The 27174-nt window shown below is 39.5% G+C and overlaps 1 protein-coding gene across 20 annotated transcripts in view; it reads right to left on the reverse strand.

Moving 5' to 3' along the window:
* The window catches only part of CSNK1G1 (casein kinase 1 gamma 1), a 180499-nt gene that overhangs the window by 134771 nt on the left and 18554 nt on the right, over positions 1-27174 (reverse strand). The window contains exons 1-2 of one of the 20 annotated variants that reach the window (XM_055362547.2): positions 12334-12463; positions 371-477 (exon numbers count right to left, since the gene is read on the reverse strand). The exons of 17 other annotated variants lie outside the window; for them this stretch is intronic. The gene's annotated coding sequence lies outside the window, so the exon portion shown is untranslated. Of the gene's footprint in view, positions 1-370; positions 478-12333; positions 12464-23931; positions 23985-27174 lie in introns of those variants that run through there. 2 more of the 20 variants (XM_063698616.1, XM_063698615.1) reach the window with 2 other exon arrangements.

Here is a 27174-nt window from a genome sequence, read left to right on the forward strand (position 1 = left end):
CAATTATAAACTGCTCAATTACAAACTCTTTGGCTTATCATTTGAACTCTCTACTTAAATTCATGTAAAACAGTATATGGCAGGTTACATGAAGTCTAAAAGAAAATTAAGTCATATTATAAAAGCATCAAAAAAAGTTTCACTAATTTACTGTTTGTATATTTCAGATTCTCATATATTGGCTTTATCAAAAGTGAGGTACATAAATATTTAAATTTCAAAGTCAAAACACCCTGGGTTTTTGTTAATAATCAAAAGAGAGATTGCCAGGCTTCTAAATCTCTCTTCTTACACAACTTATGATGAAATTGTTTATAGGTATATGACTGCTGGATCATATGGTAAGTGTATGAGAAACTCAAAAGCAAACCAGGCTCTTTCTGATCTACTACTTCTTCATCCACCACACATTGCTTTTGGTCCTCATGCTTGCTGTTTCTTGGTCACAAGTTTCGGCTTCAGGCATCACTTCCCATCCTACTGTCCAAAACAGAAATAATAGGGCAAAACCAAAAATCTTTCTCCTTATAAGTCTTTTTTTTTTAAATTATGTTGGTCAATGATAAAAATTCTTCTAAGAAACACCCCAACAAATTTCCCCTTCTGTTGGGTTGCCACTGGTTTTTGTACCAACATCTGTCATTCCAATTGTAAGCTTTTCAAAGAATGAGATAAAAGCCTAACCTGATGTTTAAAACACAGGGTAAGTTTCAAGAGCAGTATCATACCCAGAATAAGTATTTAGCAAACATTAAGCAAAAATGATATCTGTGTGCTCCAGTGCACACATGAATGTGTGTTTATAAAACTATCAATAACTATAGGACAAATTAAAAGACACTGTAGGACAATTTGAGTACCAATACAAGGCTTGAAATGCATTTAAGCTAAAACAAAACAAAAAAAAAGGCCAGGTGCAGTGACTCACATCTGTAATCCCAGTGCGTTGGGAGGCCACAGTGGGGAGATCACTTGAGCCCAGGAGTTCAAGAACAGCCTGGGCAACGAAACGAGATCCTCTCTCTACAAAATAAAAAAAAAATTGGCCGGGCAAGGTGGTGTACACCTATGGAACCAGCTACTCAGGAGGCAGAACTGGGAGGATTGTTTGAGCCCAGGAGTTCAAGGTTGCAGTGCGCTATGATAGTGCCACTGCACCACTTCAGTATGACCCTGTCTCCACAAAAAAAAAAAAAAAAAAAAATTACTATAAAGCTACAGTACTCAAGACAGTGTGATATTGCAAAAAAAAAAAAAAAAAATACACAAATAAATCAATGGAACAGAATGGAAAGCCCAGAAATAGATTCACACAAATATATTCATACCAATCTTTGACAAAGGAGCAAAGGCAATTCAATGGAGAAAGGATAGTCTTTTTAACAAATGGTGCTGGAACAATTAGACATATACTTGCAAACAAAGAAAAATAATCTAGATACAGACCTTACATCTTTCGCAAAAATAAAATCAAAATGGATCACAACCTAAATGTAAAACACAAAATGATAAAACTCCTGCAATATGCCATAGGAAAAAAATCTAAATGACTTCGGGTTTGACAATGACTTCTTAGATATACCAACAAAAGCATGATCAATGAAAGAAGAAACTGTTAAGTTTAACTTCACTAAAATTAAAAACTTCTGCTCTGGGGAAGGCACTGCTAAGAGAATGAAAAGATAAGCCACTGATTAGGAGAAAATATTTACAAAACACTTAACTTGTTAGAGGCCTGTTATCTAAAATATACAACACTCTTAAAACTCAACAATCAGAAAACAACCCAGTTAAAATATGAGCAAAATATTTGAATCAGACGTCTCTTCAAAGAAGATATACGGATGGCAAATACATATATGAAAATATACTCAATACCATATGTCAGAAGGGAATTGCAAATTAAAACAATGATACCACTCTACACTTATTAGAATAGTGAAAATCCAAAACACTGACAACATCAAATGCTAAGGAAGATATGGAGCAATAGGAACTCTCATTCGCTGCTGGTGAGAATGCAAAATGGTACGGCTATTTTGGAAGAAAGTTTGGCAGTTTCTTATGTAACTAAACATACTCTTACCTATGACCCAGCAATCATATTTCTTGGTATTCACCCAAACGAAATGAAAACTTAAGTCCACACAAAAACCACCACCTAAACGTTTACAGCAGCTTCATTTGTAGTTGTCAAAAAATGAAAACACTAAGATTTCCTTCAATAGGTGAATGAATAAACAAATTTGTGGTATAGCCATGCAATGGAATATCATTCAGCAATAAAAGGAAATGAATTATTGAAAGCTACAAAAAGACATAGAAGAACCTAAAATGCATATTGCTAAGTGAAAGAAATCCATTTGAAAAAGCTAAATACTACATTCCAAATTTATGACATTCTAGAAAAATCCTAACTATGGAGATGGTAAAAAGATCAATGGTTGCCAGATATTCTGGGTGGGGAGGCAGGCGGGTGAACAGGTGGAGCCCAGGGGATTTTTAGAGCAGGAAAACTATTCTGTATGATACCATAATGGTAGATGCATGTCATTATACATTTGTCCAAATCCATAGAATGTATAATACAAATAGTGTAATACATTCTATCTAATGTAAACTACCGACTTTAGTTAATAACGTGTCAATATTGGTTCGTTAACTACTACAAATGTAGCATAGTAATGCAAGACATTAATAATAGGGGAAAACGGGGGTGGAGGAGTGTTAGGGGATATAGGGGAACTCTGTACTCTCCACTCCATTTCTCTGTAAACCTAAAACTGTACCAAAAAAATCTAAAAATAAAGCCTGTTAATTAAAGTAATAATTCTATCTAAAAAAAGCAACAAGAAACTTAGGAAGCTATATTACAAAACCTGTACAAAAATCTATGCTCAAAACTACAAAATATTGGCCAGGCGTGGTGGCTCATGCCTGTAGTCCCAGCACTTTGGGAGGCTGAGGCAGGCGGATCACCTGAGGACAGGAGTTCAAGACCAGCCTGGACAAGGTGGCGAAACCCTGTCTCTATTTAGTATACACTACTGTATTTCATGTACATATATATATACATACACACCACAGTATATCTAATCTTCAGACTACATTTTAGTAGTACACTAAAGTACGGGGACTTATGAAACATCTTGTCAGCAACTTACTTGTTTTTGTTTTTGTTTGAGACGGAGTCTCGCTCTGTCACCCAGGCTGGAGTGCAGTGGTGCAATCTCGGCTCACCGCAAGCTCCGTCTCCCGGGTTCACGCCATTCTCCTGCCTCAGCCTCCCGAGTAGCTGGGACTAAAGGTGCCCACCACCACGCCTGGCTAATTTTTTGTATTTTTAGTAGAGACGGGGTTTCACCGTGTTAGCCAGGATGGTCTCAATCTCCTGACTTCATGATCCACCCGCCTCAGCCTCCCAAAGTGCTGGGATTACAGGCGTGAGCCACCGCGCCCTGCCTGTCAGCAACTTACTCTTATGTGGTCGGGGAAAAAAATGTTCTTTGTCTTCTACTTGCCAAAAAGGCACAGAAAACACTGTCCACTTAATCTATAATACTTATTTTTATCTTATTTCCTTATAATGTTGATCTCTGGAAATGACTGGATCCTACAACTAAAAAGTAAATTATAAATAAAATTTATGTCTTTGGGTTTACACCTTCAGATCCCTTACTTTTTTCAGTGAAAACAACTAATCTCAATTTCATAAATTCATCTGTTCTACCTGTTGTACATTTTTGTTTATTATATTTTTTTGTAGAGACGAGGTCTCACTATATTGCCCAGGTTGGTCTCAAACTCCTGGGTTCAAGAGATCCTCCAGCCTTGGCCTCCCACAGTGTTGGGATTACAGGAATGAGCTACCATGCCCAGCCCCACTAGTTATATACACATTTTTAGAACAGCTGTTCATTATTAAAGTAAGGGAGCCAAAGCAAAATACAGTGGCACTTTGATTTTATTTGCCTTCCAGCCCTCTCACTCATTTACTCTCATTGTACTCATTCTATGATTTCATCAACCTCTGAGGATCCTCAACTCTCTAGCAGCCTCTTCCAGTCTTCCGACTTCCTTTAGGATAAAACAAAATCCTGGCCAGGTGCAGTGGCTCACATCTGTAATCCCAGCACTTTGGGAGGCCGAGGCGGGTGGATCACGAGGTCAGGAGATAGAGACCATCCTGGCTAACATGGTGAAACCCCATCTCTACTAAAAATACAAAAAAATTAGCCGGTCGTGGTGACAGGCGTCTGTAGTCCCAGCTACTCGGGAAGCTGAGGCAGGAGAATGGCGTGAACCCGGGAGGCGGAGCTTGCAGTGAGCCAAGATCACGCCACTGCACTCCAGCCTGGGCGACAGAGTGAGACTCTGTCTCAAAAAAAAAAAAAAAATCCTTATATGGCTTGAGGTCATTCCAGATCTGGCACTTGCTTACCTCTTCCGCTTAATTTCTGTTTAACTGTTCCCTTATATTTTATGTTAATGAATATCAAACTTACTTCAAGGCTTCCAAAAGGCCCTGGACCTGGGTCCTCCTTTCTCTCTGCTCTTCATTATGTTAACTTATGCTCATATTTAGTTTTCACCTTAAATGTCTATTTCCCAAAACAAGCAATTACAGTGCCCCTCTTATGTAGTCCTTTTAGTAACTCACCATAGCAGTAATCACAGTGCACTGTAATTGCTTGTCTACTCACGTATTAGCTCTGTGAAGGTAAAAACTGTTGTCACATTCACCATTTTATTTGCAGGGCCTAGCATGGTAAGTTCTCAAATACTTAGTTAATAAAACACACACACACACACACACACACACACACACACACACAAATAAATGAGTTCTCAATCTTGGTTTTCAACCAATGAACAGATCTCACAAGGCTAAAAAAATCCAAACTCCAGATATCATAATTCTTGCCACCATTCTGAGTAGAAAGAAAAAGATAATCAAAAGTACCATGACTATAGTACCTGTCACAAGTACCCCGCAAATAAAATGGTGAATGTGACAACCTTCACCGAGCTACTAGAGCTACTACACAAGTAAACAAGCAACTACAATGCACTGTGATTAGTGCTATGGCGAGGTGCTAAAAGGAGTACATAAGAAGGGCATTGTAATTGCTTGTTTTGGGAAACAGACATTTAAGGTATATCCTGCCCTAATTATCTGCCATGTGTTATCATTGTGATCACTGTGAAAAAGCAACAGTCATTAGAAAACTATAACCCAAATTTTCACCCATTTTAAATGGCGTGAGAGAACATCAAAAGATGAAAACTTATGGCCAATAAACTGATTTTGGCCTGGTGTGGTGGCTCATGCCTATAATCCTAGAACTTTGGGAGGTCAAGACAAGAGGATCGCTTGAGCCGAAGAATTCAATACCAGCTTGGTCAACATACTGAGACCCCATCTCTACAAACAGACTTTTTTTTTTTTTTAATTAGCAGGGTGGCACATGCCTGTAGTCTCAGCTACTTGGATGGCTGAAGCAGGAAGATCACTTGAGCCCAGGAGGTCAAGACTGTAGTGAGCTGTGATCACACCACTACCCTCCAGCCTGGGAGACAGAGAGACCCTGTCTCTCCCCAAAAAAGGGGTGGGTAGGTTTTGTTTTAAATCCAACTCTAAGTATTCTTATCTGGGTGCTTTCTGGAATTGTCAATAGTCAGCTATTTCATTTTTTCCTGGCCATGAAGAAACAGCCTATTTACAGAGGCACAAAGTAGGTGAGAGGTAGAAAATTAAGGCTAGAAATCTGCAATTTTATTCTCAGCCTCAACATCAATTTACTTCCCTCCACTTGATTCACCTTTTCCAACAGGAAAAGGGACATATGTGAAATGTACTGTATCTTGTACTGCAAGAAAAGAAGATTTAAATAACTGTTTAAAAAAAAAAAAAAGTTTAGCCTGGGCACGGTGGCTCATACCTATAATCCCAGCACTTTGGAAGGCCAAGACAGAAGGACTGCTTGAGCCCAGGAGTTCAAGACCAACCTGGGTGATGTGGTGAGACTGTGTCTCTATAAAAAAAAAAAAAATTAGCTGGGCATGGTGGTGTGTACCTATAGTCCCAGCTACTTGGGAGGCTGAGGTGAAAGGATCCCTTGAGCCTAGGAGTTCGAGGTTGCAGTGAGCTATGATTGTGCTACTACCTGGGTGACAGAGAAACACTCTGTCTCAAAAAAAAGGAAAAGAGGCCGGGCACAGCGGCTCATGCCTGTAATCCCAGCACTTTGGGAGGCCAAGGCAGGCAGATCACGAGGTCAGGAGATCGAGACCATCCTGGCCAATATGGTGAAACCTCGTCTCTACTAAAAATACAAAAATTAGCTGGGTGTGGTGGCGCGTGCCTGTAACCCCAGCTACTCAGGAAGCCGAGGCAGGAGAATCGCTTGAGCCCTGGAGGCGGAAGTTGCAGTGAGCAGAGATCGCACCACTGCACTCCAGCCTGGCAAGAGAGCTAGACTCCATCTCAAAAAAAAAAAAAGGAAAAAAGAAAAACATATATACATATGCATTTTATTTTATTTTTTTTTTTTGAGACAGTCTTGCTCTGTCACCCAGGCTGGAGTGTAGTGGCATGATCTCAGCTCACTGCAACCTCCACCTCCTGGGATTCTCCTGCCTCAGCCTCCCAAGTAGCTGGGATTACAGGCATGCACCACCATGCCCAGCTAATTTTGGTATTTTTAGTACAGACGGGGTTTCACTGTGTTGGCCAGGTTAGTTGCGAACTCCTGTCCTCAGGTGATCCGCCTGCCTCAGCCTCCCAAAGTGCTGGGATTACAGGCATGAGCCACCATGCCCAGCCTACACACGCATTTTAAAATACTACTTCTACATAAATGAATCTTAAAGAATAAAAGCAATTACAGAAGGAGTTTGGATAATTTCCAGGTGTCAAAAAGGAAAAATACAAACCACTACATTTATTCAAAGTGTTCCTAGTTCAATCAACAAATATTTTGTGAAGCCAGGTGTGGTGTCACACACATATATTCCCAGACACTTAGGAGGCTGTGGTGAGAGGCTCACTTGAGCCCACGAATTCGAGGCTGACGTGCATGATGACCACGCCTGTGAATAGCTACTACATTCCAGCCTGGACAACACAGTGAGAGCCAGTCTTTTTTAAAAAAAGTAAAAAAAAAAAAAAAAAAGCCACGGGGTTTGGTAGCTCACGCCTATAAAAATTAGTCAGGTGCAGTGGTGCATGCATGTAATCCCAGCTACTTGGGTGGCTGAGGCACGGGAATTGCTTGAACCTGGGAGGTGGTGGTTGCAGTGAGCTGACATCACACCACTGCACTCCAGCCTGGGCGACAGAGTGAGACCATGCCTCAAAATCTCCTTAAGCTGATAAGCAACTTCAGCAAAGTCTCAGGATACAAAGTCAATGTGCAAAGATCACAAGCATTCCAATATACCAATAACAAGAGAGCCAAATCATGAGTAAACTCCCATTTACAACTGCTACTAAGAGAATAAAATACCTAGGAATACAACTTATAAGGGATGTGAAGGACCTCTTCAAGGAGAACTACAAACCACCGCTCAAGGAAATAAGAGAGGACACAAACAAATGGAAAAACATTCCATGCTCATGGAGAGGAAGAATCAATATCGTGAAAATAGCCATACTGCCCAAAGTAATTTATGGATTCAATGCTATCCCCATCAAGCTACCATTGACTTCCTTCACAGAATTGGAAAAAACTACTTTAAACTTCATATGGAACCAAAAAAAGAGCCTGCATAGCCAAGACAATCCTAAGCAAAAAGAACAAAGCTGGAGGCATCACGCTACCTGACTTCAAACTATACTACAAGGCGACAGTTACCAAAACAGCATGGTACTGGGACCAAAACAGATATATAGACCAATGGAACAGAACAGTGGCCTCAGAAATAACACCACGCATCTACAACCATCTGATCTTTGACAAATCTGACAATAACCAGAAATGGGGAAAGGATTCCCTATTTAATAAATGGTGTTGGGAAAACTGGCTAGCCACATGCAGAAAACTGAAACAGGACCCCTTTCTTACACCTTATACAAAAATTAACTCAAGATGGATTAAAGACTTAAACGTAAGACCTAAAGCCATAAAAATCCTAGATAAAAACCCAGGCAATACCATTCAAGACATAAGCATGGGCAAAGACTTCATGTCTAAAATGCCAAAAGCAATGGCAACAAAAGCCAAAATTGACAAATGGGATCTAATTAAACTAAACAGCTGCTGCACAGCAAAAGAAACTATCATCAGAGTGAACCTACAGAATGGGAGAAAATTTTTGCAATCTATCCATCTGACAAAGGGCTAATATCCAGAATCTACAAAGAACTTAAACAAATTTACAAGAAAAAAACAAACAACCCCATCAAAAAGTGGGCAAAGGATATAAACAGACACTTCTCAAAAGAAGACATTTATGCAGCCAACAAACATGAAAAAATGCTCATCATCACTGTCATTAGAGAAATGCAAATCAAAACCACAATGAGATACCATCTCATGCCAGTTAGAATGGTGATCATTAAAAAGTCAGGAAACAGATGCTGGAGAGGATGTGGAGAAATAGGAATGCTTTTACACTGTTGGTGGGAGTGTACATTAGTTCAACCATTGTGGAAGACAGTGTGGCAATTCCTCAAGGATCTAGAACTAGAAATACCATTTGACCCAGCAATCCCATTACTGGGTATATACCCAAAGGGTTATAAATCATTCTACTATGAAGACACATGCACACGTATGTTTATTGTGGCACTATTCACAATAGCAAAGACTTGGAACCAACCCCAATGTCCATCAATGATAGACTGCATAAAGAAAATGTGGCACATATACACCATAGAATACTATGCAGCCATAAAAAAAGATGGGTTCATGTCCTTTGCAGGGACATAGATGAAGCTGGAAACCATCATTCTCAGCAAACTAACACAAGAACAGAAAATCAAACACCGCATGTTCTCATTCATAAGTGGGAGTTGAACAATGAGAACACATGGACACAGGGAGGGGAACATCACACACTGGGGCCTGTTGGGGGGTGTGGGGCTAGGGTAGGGATAGCATTAGGAGAAATACCTAATGTAGGTGACGGGTTGATGGGTGCAGGAAACTACCATGGCACGTGTATACCTATGTAACAAAACTGCATGTTCTGCACAGGTACCCCAGAACTTAAAGTTTAATAATAATTTTTTAAAAGTAAGAAAAAAAATCTCCTGCTGGGAGAAAAAAAAAAAAACCCCAAAAACCAAGAACTTTTTTTTTAATCTTAAAAATAAAAGTTAGAAGGTTGTAGGTATATGGCAAAAAAAAAAATAATAATAAATAACTATTCAGTGAGTGCCTCCTATGTGCCTAAAACTGGGTTATTCCACTGAGGATATAACAGTGAACTTGACATATACAGCTCCTCTGCTCACAGAACTTCTAGTGTAGAGAGGGCCTCACAAACACATGAATTAAAAAAACACAAATCGGGACGATGCTACATATCAAAGATCTGCTAAACTAAGGATTATGGTGAAATCAAAGAGGAAAGTTTTATTTTATTCATATTTAGAGATGTGTTCTTGCTATGTAGCCCAGGCTGGAGTGTAATGCCTGTTCACAGGTGAGATCACAGTGCAATGCAGCCTTGAACACATGGGTTCAAGAGATTCTCCCACCTCAGCCTCCTGAGAAACTGGGATTACAAGCATGTGTCACCATGCACAGCATGGAAGGGTTTTAGATAGAGGGGTGGGAAGCCTTTTATTAGAAGACACATTTATTTTTTAAAAGTTTAAAAATTGTATGTTGACAATTTATAATTATATAAATGTAAGGGGTACAAAGTAATGTTATAATTTATGAATATAATATATAATAATTAAATCAAGCTAGTTAACATATCCATTACCTTAAATACTTAACATTTTTGTGGTAAGAATATTTGAAATTTATTCTCTCAGCAATTTTAAAATGTACAAAAACTATCTTCACCACACTGTACAACAGAATTAAAAAAAAAAAAAAAAAACATATCCCTCAGCTGAGATTTTGTTCCCTTTAACCATGGTCTCACCACTTTCTCAACCCTCCAGGCTCTGTAACCACCATTCTATTCTCCGCTTCTATGAGTTCAATTGTTTTAGATTCCACACAAAAGTGAGAACACACGGTGTTTGTTTTTCTGTACCTGGCTTATTTTACTTAGCATAATAAAATATTCTCCAATTCCATCCAAGTTGCCACAAATGACATAATTCCTTCTTTAAGGCTGAATATGTATATGTGTGTGTGTGTGCGTGTGTGTGTACATTTTCTTTATTCATTCATGTGTTGAACACTTAGGTTGATTCCATAATTTGGCTATTGTGAATAATGCTGTAATGAACATAAGAAAGCAGACATCTCTTCAACAAACTGATTTCAAATCTTTTGGATAAATACCCAGAAGTGGTATCGCTGGATCATGTAGTAATTCTATTTTTAGTTTTTTGACAAACCTCCATACAGTTTTCCATAATAGGAATACTAACTTACATTCTTACTCTGTCAGATGGCAATTACAAAAAAGACCAAAGATAACAAGTATTGGTGCGGATGAGAAGAAGAGGGAATCCTTGTACACTGTTGTGAAAACATAAATTAGAAGCCACATTTAAACAGTGTCCTCAAGGAAGAGATGGAGCCAACCTTGTCAAGAGCTAGGGAACACAGTTTCCAGAAAGGGAAAAGCAGCAGCCTATCAAGAAAGGCTTTTGGTGAAAGAAGACCAGCAACGCCGGGGATTACAATGAGCAAAGTAAAGAGGTAGCAGGAGTCCATTGTTCAGGATTTTATAGGTCACTGATAGTCCAATAAGAAGACATTTAAGAATGGTACTGACATTTATGCTTAAAGGGATTTAGCTTTACAAAAAGCATTTACATTTTCTAAACGATTGACTCTAGGTGCTGTGTGACCTATTCAGTGGAGTCAAACTGGAATTACTTGCCTTAGTAAAGGCAATTATTCCTTTTCAAAGAGGACGCTGAGCCTCACAGAATTATGTTCACTGACTAGGTCACACTGTCAAACACAGCCAAAGGAATCCAAAAAGCCTGAGCCCTCCTCCCTTCTGCCACACCAACCAAATGATCCTGCCTGCCCACTCACTTACCCATTCATTCCCATTGAGCCAAAAGTACACTGGCCTCACAACTGTCCTCCTGAAACAATTTTCTAAAAAAAATCTGTGCAGTGATTTTAACATGTCCACAAATTTTTTTCAAAGGAGCTAATTATCCCTCCCTCGAGTGACTTAAAATTTCTTCTAACACACTGAATGCTCTTCCTCACTTGAATACTATATTTATGCCCCCTTTCTGGGGCAAAATTTCTCCATGGGTCAAATCTGTGTTTTTTAAAAACAGCTTTATTAAGATATAATTCACCTACTATACAATTTATCTATTTAAAGCACACATTTGGGTTTTGTTGTTGTTGCTTGTTTGTTTTAAGAGATAGGGTCTCGCTCTGTCAGCTACGCCGGAGTGCAGTAGCATGATCAGAGCTCATGGCAGCCTTGAACTCCTGGCCTTTAGCAATCCTCCAACCCCAGCCTCTCAAAGCACTGGGATTAAAAACATAAGCCACTGGCACTCAGTTTTGCTTTTTAAAACAAACAAACAAACAAACAGAAAAAGTTAATGCAGGTTGGGCTCGGTGGCTCACGCCTGTAATCCCAACACTTTGGGAGGTCAAGGCGAGCTCATTACTTGAGGCCAGGAGTTCAGGACAAGCTTGGAAAACAGGGCAAAACCTGTCTCTATTAAAACTACAAAAATTAGCCGGGCATGGTGGCACACGCCTGTAGTCCCAGCTACTTGGGAGGCTAAGGCAGGAGAATCAATGGAACTCAGGAGGTGGAGGGTGCAGTAAGCTGAAATCATGCCACTGTTCTCCAGCCTGGACGAGAGAGCAAGACTCTGTCTCAAAAAAAAAAAAAAAAAGAAAGAAAGAAAGAAAAGAAAAGAAAAAAAGTTAATACAGCTTGTCTATCATAAAGGGAGGAGACCACCCCTCATGTTGTCTTATGCCCAATTTCTGCCTCCAAAGAAAAAAGAAGTAAAAACTAAAAGGCAGAAATGAAATTCACAGGCAGACAGCCCAGCTCTGAGCCCTGGGCCTGGTAGTTAAAAATCAAGCCCTGACTTAACTGCTTGTGTTATCTATAGATTCCAGACATTGTATGGAAAAGCATCATGAAAATCTCTGTCCTGTTCTGTTCCATTCTGAATACCCGTGCATACAGCCCCCAGTCACGTACCCCCTGCTTGCTCAATCGATCATGACCCTCTTACGTGGACCCCCTTACAGTTGTAAGCCCTTAAAAGGGACAGGAATTGCTCACTTGGAGAGCTTGGTTTTTTGAGACCTAAGTCTGCTGATGCTCCCGGCCGAATAAAGCCCTTTGGTGTCTGAGGGGTTTTGTCTCTGGCTTGTCCTGCTACATCATAATTCGTATTATTGCTGCTATTACCATGTCACAGCCTTTAGAGACATGGAACTTTTTTTTTTTGAGATGGAGTCTCGCTCTGTCGCCCACGCTGGAGTGCAGTGGCATAATCTAGGCTCACTGCAACCTCCGCCTCCCAGGTTCAAGCAATTTTCCTGCTTCAGCCTCCTATGTAGCTGGGATTACAGGTGTGCGCCACTACGCCCGGCTAATTTTTCTATTTTTAGTAGAGACAGTGTTTCACCATGTTGGCCAGGCTGGTCTCAAACTCCTGACCTCAGGTGATCCGCCAGCCTTGGCCTCCCAAAGTGCTGGGATTACAGGCTTGAGCCACTGTGCCCGGCCTAAAGTTTTCTATAGAATTTTTGTAGAGTCTTTATCAGATTAAGTTCCTTTTAAATCCTATTGTGAAGGTTTTCCTATTATGAACTATTAGTGAATATTATCAAATACTTTTTTTGTATCCATCAAAGTGATAAGGTTTCTCTCTTTTTTTTTTTTTAATGTGGTGAATTACATTTCATCTGTTTTTACTTATTTGTTTTCAACAGCGTTTCGTTGTGTTGGCCAGGATGGCCCAGGATGGCTGGGACTACAGGGGCATACCATCACCCACCTAATTTTTAAATTCTTTTGCAGAAACGTGGTCTCACTATGTCCCCCAGGCTGGTCTCAAACTCCTGGCTTCAAACAATCCTTACACTTTAGTCTCCCGAAGTGCTGGGATTATAGGTGTGAGCCACCACATTCAGCCTCATGTCTGTTTTTAAAATAATTTTTCAACTGGGAGATTTCAAACGTGGTCTATCTTTAGCCTACAATTAGTGCAATTGATTTTTCTTGAGTTTACCTGGTAAATAATACCAGTTTCTCTAATTGATTCATTCATTTCACCTGACAAAGATGGACAGGAAGCTAGGGGCTTAAGCAACTGCTACATAGCTGGGAAAAGGATTTCGAGACTGCTGCCAATTTTCTCACCTAATGACTTCACTTCTAAACCTTATCCAACTTAGGTGGGGAGTTCTTCCAGGTAGAAGTAAGCCAACTGTGATATTAAGAGCTTTTATCAAAGAGGAGGGACATATATATTTACATAAAAATTTTTACAAATAAATTAATCATATATATATATTTTTTAATGGCTTTGTAGTTGTGGCCTCAAGACACAACTGAATTATATACCCAACTAACTTTCTTCTTCCCGTGACGTTATCAGTAGGGGTTTCTAAATTTTATGTGGTTCTAACAACAGTGTATGCTCAAAAAAAATAGCTGCAAATGATTTTCTTTCCATCTGGTCTAAATAATACTGTTTCTGAAAGACATTTCTAGAAATTTGTGGCATGAGATTAGGGCAGTTACCTGGTTTTCATCACTCTGAAGTTTTCTTTGCTAGTGATGCTTTGGTATTATTGTTTTTTGGTTAATTCATTATATCATATTATTTTGGGAGGGAGGAAAGTTTGAAGGGCTGCTGAGTATAAACTTGTATTTCTTTCTTTCTTTCTTTCTTTTTTTTAAAGACAGGCTCTCACTCTGTTGCCCAGACTGGAGTGTGGTGGCATGATCTTTTTTTTTTTTTTGAGACAAAGTTTCGCCCTGTCACCCAGGCTGGAATGCAGTGGTGCAATCCCAGCTCACTGCAACCTCCGCCTCCCAAGTTCAAGCAATTCTCCTGCCTCAGCCTCCCAAGTAGCTGGGATTACAGGCACATGCTAACGAGCCTGGCTAATTTTTGTATTTTTAGTAGAAACGAGGTTTCACCATGTTGGCCGGGCTGGTCTGGAACTCCTGACCTCAGGTGATCTGCCCATCTCGGCCTCCCAAAGTGCTGGGATTACAGGCATGAGCCATCGTGCCTGGCCAACATGATCTTGGCTCACTGCAACCTCTACTTCCCAGGCTCAAGTGATCTCTTGCTCAGTCTCCGGAGTAGCTGGAACTACAGGCACACACCACTACACCTGGCTAAATTTTGTACTTTTTTTTAGAGACAATGTTTTGCCATGTTGCCCAGGCTGGTCTCCAACTCCTGGGCTCAAAGTGATCCGCCTGCCTCAGCCTCCCAAAGTGCTGGAATTAACAGGCGTGAGCTACTGCGCCTGACCTAAACTTACATTTATAATATCATCTTTTCCAGAGAACTATTTACTTTGGACAAATGTTTCTAATGAGGTTCAAATTTACTGTGATGCTGGATAAAACCTGGTATCATCCAGAGTCTCACACGTTAGACTTTGAGCTGGTTTCTCACTACTTAATAAAATTTGTCCCATTTGATTTTCTTGTCAAATTACATGTATTACTATTATTAAAATGCATCTACTCTCAAAGGATATCAGGCATCCTGAGACTATTCAAAGGAAATATACCTTTTTTTTTCCAAAAATGCTTTGAGTAGCAGCTCCTTCTTGAGGTGATTGCTTTATGGAAGCAATACTTGCCTGAATTTTAAATTATTATAAGCTTATTTCAGTTCGTTGAATTTGTTTTGTTTTGAGATGGAGTCTCCCTCTGTTGCTCAGGCTGGAGTGCAGTGGCACGATCTCGCTCACTGCAACCTCTGCCCCCCAGGTTCAAGCAATCCTCCTGCCTTAGCCTCCTGAGTAGTTGGGATTACAGGCGCATGCTGCCATGCCCAGCTAATTTTGTGTGTGTGTGTTTTAGTAGAGACCAGGTTTCACCGTGTTGCCCAGGCTGGTCTTAAACTCCTGAGCTCAGGCAATCCGCTATCATGCTTCACCCCCTGCATTCGTGTTACAGACATAAAATGTAACACCTTTATTTTGAATAAAGCATAAAAGAAAAATACTGCTTGTATAAAATAAATGACTGCCTAAGTAGACCAGGGCTTTTTTTTTTTTTTTTTTTTTTTTTTGAGACAGGGTCTCACTCTGCTTCCCAGGTTAGAGTGCAGTGATGCCTCAACCTTCTGGGCTCAAGCAATCCTCCCACCTCAGCCTCCTGAGTAGCTGGTACAACAAGTTAGCACCATGACATCTGGCTAATTTTTGTTTAGTTTTTGTAGAGACAGAGTCTCACCATGTTTCTCAGGTTGGGCTCAAGCGATCCACATGCTTGGCCTCCCTAAGTGCTGGGATTACAGGAGTGAGCCACTGCACCAGGCCCTTTTTCTTATTCTCTAGATAATTCCACTGAAACAGGCACACGTCAAAAAAACAAATGCATTAATGAAGAGGTTACAACGCTCAGAAGTACCAGATATTGATTCTTTACTGGGAAGGTGTAGAGTGGCAAAGTGAATAGTGGGTGTCCCACCTAATGGGTACGGCTATTTCTGCTCCTGTTGAATTTTGCCATATAAAAATATGGGGCCGGGCACATCACTTGAGGTCAGGAGTTCAAGACCAGCCTGGCCAACATGGGGAAATCCTGTCTCTACCAAAAATACAAAAATTAGCCAGGCGTGGTGGCAAGTGCCTGTAATCCCAGCTACTTGGGAGGCTGAGGCGGGAGAATCGCTTGAGCCCAGGAGGTTGAGGTTGCAGTGAGCTGAGATCGTGTCAATGTACTCCAGCCTGGGTGGCAGAACAAGGCTCCATCTCAAAAAAAAAAAAAAAAAAAAGAAAAAAAAGAATATGGGTCCCATGCAATGTTGCCAGCTCTGAGTTTTCAGAAGTTGCTTAACACTGAAATTTTAATAAAATCTCCCAGTTTTTATATGTTCGCAATTAATTTTTAAAAAATTTTAAACACTGTCCACACCACCAGTTTGTAACCTCTGGTCTCAAGTTCTTAAAAGTGAAATATGGCTTTTTAAATCTTTAGCGTAAGTGATCTACATTGCCAAAAACAAGGGTGGGAATTCACAAAACACAAAGGAAAATATCCTGTTTAAGATTAAAAAGTATCTTGTTCACCCTACAATACAAATTCGTAATATAAAAGCAAAAGTATGAGATATTTATAATGTTCTCTATAGAGAAATTCAGAATAGTATGATTACTATTGGTAATAAGTTTAATTCATTTCTGTTTCTTATTCAAGAGAAAAATTCCCATTTTTCAATTTCAAATACAAAAAATAACAATTTAATGTATTATTTAAGGAAATGAGCATCACACAAAATAACAGCTTATTACCCACTGAAATAAAAAAAAGCATTTTTTTCTTTTTTTCTTTTTTTTTTTTTGGAGATAGGGACTTGCTCTGTTGCCCAGGCTGGAGTGCAGCAGTGCAATCATGGCTCACTGGAGCTTCAACTTCCTGGGCTCAAGCAATCCTCCCACCTCAGCTTTCCCCGCAGATGGGACCACAGGCACATACCACCATGCCCAGCTAATTTTTCTATTTTTTGGTGGGGGAAGAGACTAGGTTGTGCTATGTTTGCCCAGGCTGGTTTCAAACTCTTGGATTCAAGCGATCCTCCTGCTTCAACCTCCCAAAGGGCTGGGATTACAGGCACGAGCCATCGCACCCAGCCTAATTAAAGCATTTCTATGACAGTTTTATAATATAAAGAGAAATGGCCATAATATATCATGCACAAAATTACTAAAAATCTATGGGCTATTGGCTAATATGAAGACAGCTGCTTCTGATATTGTACTCAACTAAGGAAGCCATGAACACGGTAAATTTAAAAGTGTCTGGTCAAACACCTAACACCAGTATTAATAAAGTTTTCTAATTATGAAATGACCATATTGTTAAATTTTCCCTGAGCAAGACTTTCCTCCACCTACTGAAAGTGGAGAAGAATGGAGGGAGTTAGAGTTATGATTTGGGACATAAAGCCTGAATTATTTTTCTATAGTTCCCGCTAAGCTACTGATAAACCACAGAAGGCAGTAACAAACCTCACAAGAGTGCCTGGTAGGCTCTAATTGGATCTTATCTAACATTTTACTGTATTTTTTCTTTTTTCTTAACTAAATTACTCTAAGTAGTAAATATCTTTTACCTTCTGAAATCAATATTCTGTAATATGTAATATCTTCCTCTCATGGAGCATAAGTAGTAAATATCTTTTGCCTTCTGAAATCAATATTCTGTAATATGTAATATCTTCCTCTCATGGAGCATAAGTAGTAAATATCTTTTGCCTTCTGAAATCAATATTCTGTAATATGTAATATCTTCCTCTCATGGAGCATAAAGTCTTATTATAACTTGAATCCTCCCATATTCATTTCTCTTTCCTAGTTTTGTGCATGAAATACCCACAAAGCAATTTGGTTATTTCTCCTAAAGCTGTTCAACAGTTAAACCTTTTTCCTTTGAAGCACATACTATACTCTCAATTGGTACATGCATGCAAAACAAGTTTTCTTTTCTCTCTTTTTTTTTTTTCAAATACAGACAAGGTCTTACTACATTGCCCAAGGTCTTACTACATTGCCCAGGCTGGTCTCGAACTCCTGGGCTCAAGCAATCCTCCCGCCTTGACTTCCCAAAGTGCTGGTATTACCAGCATGAGCCGCCATGTCTGGCCCAAAGCAAGTTTTTAATCTCATTTAGTACAGGCCAGGCATGGTGGCTCATGCCTGTAATCCCAGCACTTTGGGAGGCCAAGATGGGTTGATCCCTTGAGCCCAGTAGTTCAAGACCAGCCTGGGCAACATGGTGAAACCCTGTCTCTAGCAAAAAAATAAATTAAACAATACAAAAATTAGCCAGACATGGTAGTGCGCATCTATAGTCCCAGCTACTCAGGAGGCTGAAGTGGGAGGATCACTTAAGTCCAGGAGGCAGAGCCTGGAGTGAGCAGGAGACTGTGGCATTACATTCCAGCCTGGGTGACAGAGGAGATCCTATCTCAAAAAATAAATAAGTAAGTAAAATAAAGTCAGTTATTATAAAATTTAAGATAGAGTTCACTTTAATCATAACATTGTAAAATGCACTGCACTTTTACATTCCTCGTTTTGTTTTTGGGTTGTTTTTTTTTTTCCTCGCTCTGTTGCCCAGGCTGGAGTGCAGTGGCACAATCATCTCACTGTAGCTTCAAACTCCTGGGCTCAAGCAATCCTCATGTCTCAGCCCCCTGAGTACCTAGGACTACAGGCTCACGCCACTATGCTGGGCTAATTTTTCCTTTTTTCTTTTTAAAAAATGGAGTCTTAGTATGTTGCCCAGGCTGGTCTTGAACTCCTGGCCTCAAGTGATCCTCCTGCCTTGGCCTCGCAAAGTGCTAGGATTACAAGCGTAAGCTAGCACAACCAGCCTCCTCTTGCTTTTGTGTGGTATTTACTGGCAACCTGAAAAGCTGTGGTTTAAAATCTGCTATGACATTGAATATAATTACTAGTTTACTTTTATTTAACTTTTGTCCAGTCTCAAAAAATTATTTAATTACTGACTATACTTTTTTTTTTTTTTTGAGACAGAGTTTCACTTTTGTTGCCCAGACTGGAGTGCAATGGCACAATCTCGGCTCACTGCAACCTCCGCCTCCTGGGTACAAGCGATTCTCCTGCCTCAGCCTCCCTAGTAGCTGGGATTACAGGCATGTGCCACCACGCCCAGCTAATTTTGTATTTTTAATAGACACGGGGTTTCTCCATGTTGGTCAGGCTGGTCTCAAACTCTTGACCTCAGGTGATCCACCCGCCTCGGCCTCCCAAAGTGCTGCGATTACAGGTATGAACCACTGTGCCTGGCCAATTACTGACTATACTTAAAACATATAAACAATTTCACCCATCCAATTAAAATCTTTAAAGTTATATTTACTCCCCTCCTTCCTTCAAAATGCCATTATCCCCTTATCTTCTCACTCTATAGCTATGTGGAAATGCAAAAGGAACACTAGTGTTCTTAAAACAAAGCCTCTCTTTTCCCAGCTGATTTTACTGTTCCATAAAAATAGTTTGCTTTAAGACATCTGTCACATTGTAGAACAGTAACAACTACACCATCTAAACCTTATTGGGCCTTTATGCACCAGGTACACTTTAAATGATTTAAATATATTAATTCATTAAATCCTTCCACTACCTTATAGATAGTAATACTGTTACTATAATTCTCACTTCACAGATGAGGAAACCAAGTAAGATGCGTAACAAAACTAGAAAGCAGTAGAGGCTCTGACACTTTTGTCAGGTAGATACTTGACATCCTGACTCAAAAGCCCCTGACTTACACTACCATGTATTTATAAACACTACACTGATTATCCAAACCTATAAATACCGAAGCATATGATTGTCCTATGCGATGGTTAATACTGAGTGTCAACTTGATTGGACTGAAGGATGCAAAGTAATGTTCCTGGGTGTTTCTGTGAGGGTATTGCCAAAGAAGATTAACATTTGAGTCAGTGGCCTGGGAGAGGCAGACCCACCCTTAATCTGGGTGGTACCATCTAATCAGCTGCCAAAATGGCTAGAATAAAGCAGGCAGAAGAAGACAGAAAGAGCAGCCTTGCTGAGTCTTCCAGTTTTCATCTATCTCCCATGCTGGATGCTTCCTACCCTCGAAGAACATCTGACTCCAAGTTCTTCAGCTTTTGGTCTCTTGGACTTACACCAGTGGTTTGCCAGAGGCTCTCAGGCCTTCGGCCACAGACTGGAGGCTGCACTGTCTGCTTCCCTACTTTTGAGGTTTTGGGACTCAGACTGGTTTCCCTGCTCCTCAGTTTGCAGATGGCCTATGGTGAGTCTTCACCTTGTGACTGTGTGAGTCAATTCGGCTTAATGAACTCCCCTTCATATATACATATATTCTATTAGTTCTGTCCTTCTGGAGAACCCTGACTAATACACCCTAGGACCACATATTCTTGTTGCCTAATTATAAAGGAACTCCATGAAATTTCTTTAATGGTTCTTAAGAGTCACTGCTGACTGTGCAACAAATGCACATGGTATTATAAGAAAATTTATTCTTTTAGGGAATAAGTACATTTTCATGTAAAATATTCAAGTTTTGAATACATCAATAGAATCCTACTAAATTAGCTTGTATTGTACAGTGAAATTATTACCATACAGTCTGATACTCTGTAATATGTGTTAGCAGGGTAACTATTGAACACATAAAAAGCATCTGAATCATGAGAACTTGATTAATACAGGATTTAATAAAGAATTCTGTTGTTGTTTTCAGTATTTGTGACATCTGGGTAGTGGACACTTTTTCCTATAATCATCCCCTACAGCTACACAGTAATAAAAGTATATTTTAAGGAGAATGGAGCAACACAATTTCAAGTGGTTGTTAGCGATATTTTACCTTCACTGGGATATAGCTACAGTTACATTATCTCACTCATAAGCAGCATAGCAGGCATCCACTTGAATTCTACAAATGTATATGCTCAGCTTTCAGACTCATCTTTCATTATTTTCAGTAAAAACAACTCCAAATTCTATTAATTGGAGAAGGTATACAGGTGGTGAGCTTGCCTAAAAGACAATGCACATATCCTGATAGCTGTTAGCACTGCCTTATTCTCGTATTATAATGGCTTACTTACTTCATACCAAGAGAAACTCTTATAGCCCCAGAATCACAAAAAATTATATAATCATTTCTATAACAAATTTACTCAAATAGCAGAGAAGTAGATTCACAACTACTTTAAATAAAGGTTTTAAAAGCTCCATAATTATAACTACCTTTAACTATTATAACTTTAGGCCTTAAATCACATCTCTAAATTTTTACAGTAATAAGACAAGCATCTTTTAAGTGCCTACTGCATACCAGGCACTATGCAAGACTCTTCACCTGGACTATCTTAATAACTATCCTATGAAAGAGGTATGATTATTATCACTTTACATAAAAGAAAAGATTAGAGAGGATAAGTAACTGGCCTAATACTACACAGCTAAGAAATGGCAGAGACAGAGACGGACAGAGAGACAGAGAGTTGGTTCAAGCTCATATCTGCCCTGATTCCAGTGGTGCTACCCACATCATGTCATATCTTATATTACATCACACTTTACCTCATTAAATGTGAATAAAAACCTTTGCATCTCAGCTTTCAGTTTTGTAGTGTTTTAAGCCATGAACTACAAAAAGAAATAGCTTTTTTGGAAACAGAGTCTTGCTCTGTCACCCAGGCTAGAGCAAAGTGGCACAATCTTGGCTCATTGCAACCTCGACTTCCCAGGTTTCAAGTGATTCTTGTGCCTCAGCTTCCTAAGTGGCTGGGACTACAGGTGTGTGCCAGGATGCCCAGCTGATTTTTGTATTTTTAGTAGAGACAGGGTTTTGCCATGTTGCTCAGGCCAGTCTCGAACTCGTGGCCTCAAGTGATCCACCTACCTCAGCCTCCCAAAGTGCTGGAATTATAAGTGTGAGCCACCATGCCTGGCCCAAGAAAATATTTTTAACATTTAAAAAAGTAGTTTAGGCCAGGCGTGGTGGTTCACACCTGTAATCCCAGCACTTTGAGAGGCCGAGGTGCGCAGATCATCTGAGGTCAGGAGTTCGAGATCAGCCTTGCCAACATGGTGAAACTCCGTCTCTACTAAAAGTACAACAATTAGCCAGGCATGGTGGCAGGCACCTTTAATCCCAGCCACTCAGGAGGCCGAAGCAGGAGAATCGCTTGAACCTGGGATGTGGAGGTTGCAGTGAGCTGAGATCACGCCATTGCACTCCAGCCTGGGTGACAGAGCGAAACTCTGTATCAAAAAAAAAAAAGTAGTTGAAAAATAATTTAAAATTTTTCTTGCTCATATAAGCAAAATATCTTACTTTTATGTTTAAAGTTACATAAAATTTTTTTAAAAGAATTTTTAGAAATGAACAAAGCCCACAAGATAAATGAGATTATGTAAAATGTTCAAACCTAAGAATCACTGGTGTTCCTGAGGGAAAAGAAAAACCAAAAAGTTTGGAAAACTGATTTGAGGGAATAATTGAAGAAAATTTCCCTGACTAGCTGGGAGCAGTGGCCCACGCCTGTAATCCCAGCACTTTGGGAGGCCAAGGTAGATGGATCACCTGAGGTTAGGAGTTCAAGACCAGCCTAGCCAACATGGTGAAATCCTGTCTCTACTAAAAATACAAAACTTAGCCAGGTATGGTGGCGGGCACCTGTAATGCCAGCTACTCGGGAGGCTGAGACAGGTGAATCACTTGAACCCAGGAGGCCAAGGTTGCAGTCAGCCCAGATTGCGCCATTGCACTCCAGACTGAGCAACAAGAGTGAGACTCCATCTCAAAAAAAAAAAAAAAAAAGAAATGCTAAAAGGAGGTCTAAATCTTGAAACAATGGCTAGGCACAGTGGCTCATGCCTGTAATCCCAGCACTTTGGGAGGCTGAGGTGGGAGGATTACTTGAACCCAGGAGTTCAAGACCAGCCTGGGCAACATAGTGAGACACCATCTCAAAAAAAAAAAAAAAAGAAAAGAAAAGAAAGAAAGAAACAAAAGGTCAGTATGTACCAGAATAGAAGCTCCTGAAAGCACAAAACTCACAAGGTCTATAAAATAACATAATGAGGACAACAAAGTGTCTAGGTAACAATCAACATGATGACTAAAGCAGTACCTCACATCTCAGTATTAATGCTGAATGTAAATGGTCTTAAATGCGCCACTTAAAAGGTACAAATTGGCAAAATGGATAAAAAATTGGAAACCAAGTATTTGCTGTCTTCAAGAGGCTCACCTAACACCTAAGGATTCCTACATGCAAATGGAAACCAAAAGCAAGAATAGCTGTTCTTACATCAGATAAAACAGACTTTAAAGAAACAAGTTTAAAAAGACAAAGTCATTATACAATGATAAAAGGATCAATTTAACAAGATTTTACAATCTTAAACATATATGTACCTAATTCTGGAGCATCTAGATTCATAGAACAATTACTACTAGACCTAAGAAAAGACAGAGACAGCAACACAATAATAATGGGGGACTTCAACACTCCACTGATAGCACTAGATAGATAGATCTTTGAGCACTAGATAGATCTTAGAGACACAAAGTCAACAAAGAAACACTGGATTTAAACTGCACTTGAGAACAAATGGACCTAACAGATATTTACTGAACATTCTACCCAAGAACTGCAAGATATACAGTCTTCTCATTACCACATGAATCATTCATTACAGGCATGCACTGACCACCACGCCCAGCTAATTTTTTTGTATTTCAATAGAGATGGTGTTTCACCATGTTGGCCAGGCTGGTCTTGAACTCCTGACCTTAACTGATATGCCTGCCTCGGCCTGCCAAAGTGCTGGGATTACAGGAGTGAGCCACCGTGCCCAGCCTAAAATCTTTTATCTCAGCAGTCCTCAACCTTTTTGGCACAAGGACCAGTTTTACAGAAGACAATTTTTCCACAGACTGGGGGTGAAGGGGAGGGGGGAATGGTTTAGGGATGATTCAAGCACACTAAATTTATTATGCACTTAATTTCCATTATTATTACATTGTACTATGCAATGAAATAATTATTCAACTCACCATAATGTAGAATCAGTGGGAGCCCTGAGCTTGTTTTCCTGCAACTGGATGGTCCTTTCTGCAAGTGATGGGAGACTCTGGCCAATCATCAGGCATTAGATTCTCATAAGGAGCGCATAACCTACATCCCTCTCACGTGCAGTTCACAACAGGGTTCACGCTCCTATGAGAATCTAATGCTGCCATTGATCTGACAGGAGGTGGCGCTCAGGCAGTAATACAAGTGATGGGGAATGGCTTTAAATACAGATGAAGCTTCACGCACTCACCTGCCACTCACCTGCCACTCACCTCCTGCTGTGCAGCACGGTTCCTAACGGGCCATGGACCACTACTGGTCTGTGGCCCAGAGCTTCAGGACCCCTGTTTTATCTAACAGATGACAGCAGTTAAACCTACCTTCACCAAAAAGTGTACTTCTATAACTACCTAATTTAGAGTAAGCTTAGAGACCACAATATTATTTCCATTTGTGGTTTCCCTAATAACTCCAGAAGAGTTATTACAAAGATTCAGATTATTGACTTATTTTGCAAGTACTGCTCAGTTCACATAATCTACAAAGAAAATGAGAATCTGCTGCAAATCTACCTGTCATTTCAGAACACATCCTGTGTGAGAAGGGTAGCCTAATACATGCTTTTAGGAAAAACATATTTCAATACCTGATAAAGAGTTTTGTCTACCTCACTAAAAATTTTTTTAAGCAAAGTTAGGCTAAAACAATAAAAACATAACGTTATCTGAGAAGACGGCTTTCCTTCCCTACTCAAGGAAAATAAATAATAAAACAATCAAGATGAAGCCAGCACTGAGGAGCCACAGACACTTCTTACTGGCATAAAAATAAAGTACCACAAAGGTCCTGATCCTCATTTTTCTTTCAATTGTTATACTTTTTCTTAAAAAAATAAGGGCTTTGATAACTGCACTTTGGTAACAAAGTCAGTCACCATGACTGCCTATAGAAACACAAAAAGGCGGCCTTGATGATTGTCCCAAGAAATTACTGACTTGATTTTTCCATTAACTGCCTCATCACTATCTACCTCCTAAAGAATCAGTATATTTCTTTCATGGATATTTACTTTGTGATTGATGATTTGAATTTTAAGCTTTAATAACCAATTTTAACAATTATTATTTTTTTTAAAAACCCTATCACAAGCTTAGTAGTAAAGAATCATTCTAATGTTGATGGAAACAATTAGAATTTCAACCTTTTCTGTTGATCAAGAAAATACTAGACTGTCATACAAGCTACATCCTCACTTGAGTTCTCTAAGGCTGAAAGTCAACAAATTCTTGCTGTTGTTCCTGTATTGTCCTAGTCATTTCATTTCAAAAACCTAAGAATAAGGAGAAAATAAAATTTACCTGCAACATCCCAGTAATCTCTTTCAATGCAAGCACAAATATTTCCTGTTTGTCACTATACCCCCAGTACCTACACTAGGCCTAACACATAGTATAACAGTTGCTCAATAAATTTATGGAGCATGAATGAATAATATTCATCTTAATTCATATATCCATCTATCGATTTATGTGGCTATTTTTTACCTATCTGCCTACCAAACTATTCTATGGAACTCTATGCGACTAGGGACTGCTCTCTGACTTACGTACCTAAACCGTTCAAAGCACCATGCCCAAAACAGAGTAAACAAATGTAAAATTGAATTGACTGTTTTCAAGTAACTGAAATTTACTTGACAAATTATCTTGATTAACTAGATTCGATCTCTCTCATTTCACTCCTTATTCTATTCACAAGAAAATTACAAAGCAAAACCACAATGTCCTCAAAGTGTATAAGCCACACTCTACATACTTCCTTTCTTCCTTTCTTATTTGTTTTAAAGCCCAGGAATTCTACTGAAGTCAGCATAAATGCTACCTGCACTCAATACTTACCTATGTCACTGAACATGCTTAATTGATAAATTTAAATAACAATTTTGGCAGGTCCTATGGTATGTGCCTATAATCCCGGCTACTCAAGAGACTGAGGTGGGAAGATCACTTTGAGCCCAGGAGTTCATGACCAGCCTGGGCAACTTAGAAAGACTCCATCTCAAACAAAAAAATAACAATAATAATTAATTTTTGATCTGAAAATGTAAGAGATTCAAAATAACTGACATAGATATAACAAACTAGAAAGCATCTATAAGCAAGGAAAATATAACTTTTATTAGAGAGGAAGTTTACAGGTTAGTAACAGTTCATGGAAAACTCAGTTTTAGTCACGATTCTATGGAAAAATCATCTACTCAAGTAATATAAAAATTTTAACTAGTGAGATTTACATTACAGAAAATCCTTCACATAAACATATTTTATAAATATTCACATATGTCTTTTTAACATATTATTTACTTTTTTCTGATTCAGAAACACATGCTTGTTATTTTGAAAAAAGCAGAACTCGGCCGGGCGCAGTGGCTCACACCTGTAATCCCAGCACTTCAGGAGGCCAAGACGGGTAAATCACCTGAGGTCAGGAGTTCAAGACCAGCCTGGCCAACATGGTGAAACCCCATCTCTACTAAAAATACAAAAATTAGCCAGGCGCAGTGGCAGGCACCTGTAATCCCAGCTACTCAGGAGGCTGAGGCAGGAGAATCGCTTGAACCTGGGAGGTGGAGGTTGCTGTGAGCTGAGATCTTGCCACTGTATGCCAGCCTGGGCAACAGAGCGAGACTCCATCTCAAACAAAACAAAACAAAAAAACAAAAGCAAGCAGAACTCATAGAAACATATGACAAAAAAATGAGAGTGAAACTTCATCACCAAAAAAGACTTCTAATAAGTTTTTCCAGTAATATACTAACATTTTTGTCTGTTTTAAGAGACAGAATCTTGCTCTGTCACCCAGGCTGAAATGCAGTCGTACCATGATAGCTCACTGCAGCCTCGAACTCCTGGGTTCAAGCTATTCTACCACTTCAGCCTCCCGAACAGCTAGGACTACAGGTACCACCATGCCTATTTTATTTTTTGTAGAATGGGTCTCATTATGTTGCCTAGGCCAGTCTCAAACTCTTAGCCTCAAGTAATCCTCCCACCTCAGTTTCCCAAAGCTCTGGGATTACAGATGTGAACTCACCTGGCTTTGTTGTTTTACTGTGATAAAATATATATACAACATAATATTTATAATTTAACCTTTTGTAAATGTACAATTCAGTGGCATGAAAACACACTCACAATATTGTGTAACAGTCTCCAGTATCTATA

Source organism: Gorilla gorilla, chromosome 16 (genome assembly GCF_029281585.2).
Source record: "Gorilla gorilla gorilla isolate KB3781 chromosome 16, NHGRI_mGorGor1-v2.1_pri, whole genome shotgun sequence".
NCBI classification, from domain to species: domain Eukaryota; kingdom Metazoa; phylum Chordata; class Mammalia; order Primates; family Hominidae; genus Gorilla; species Gorilla gorilla.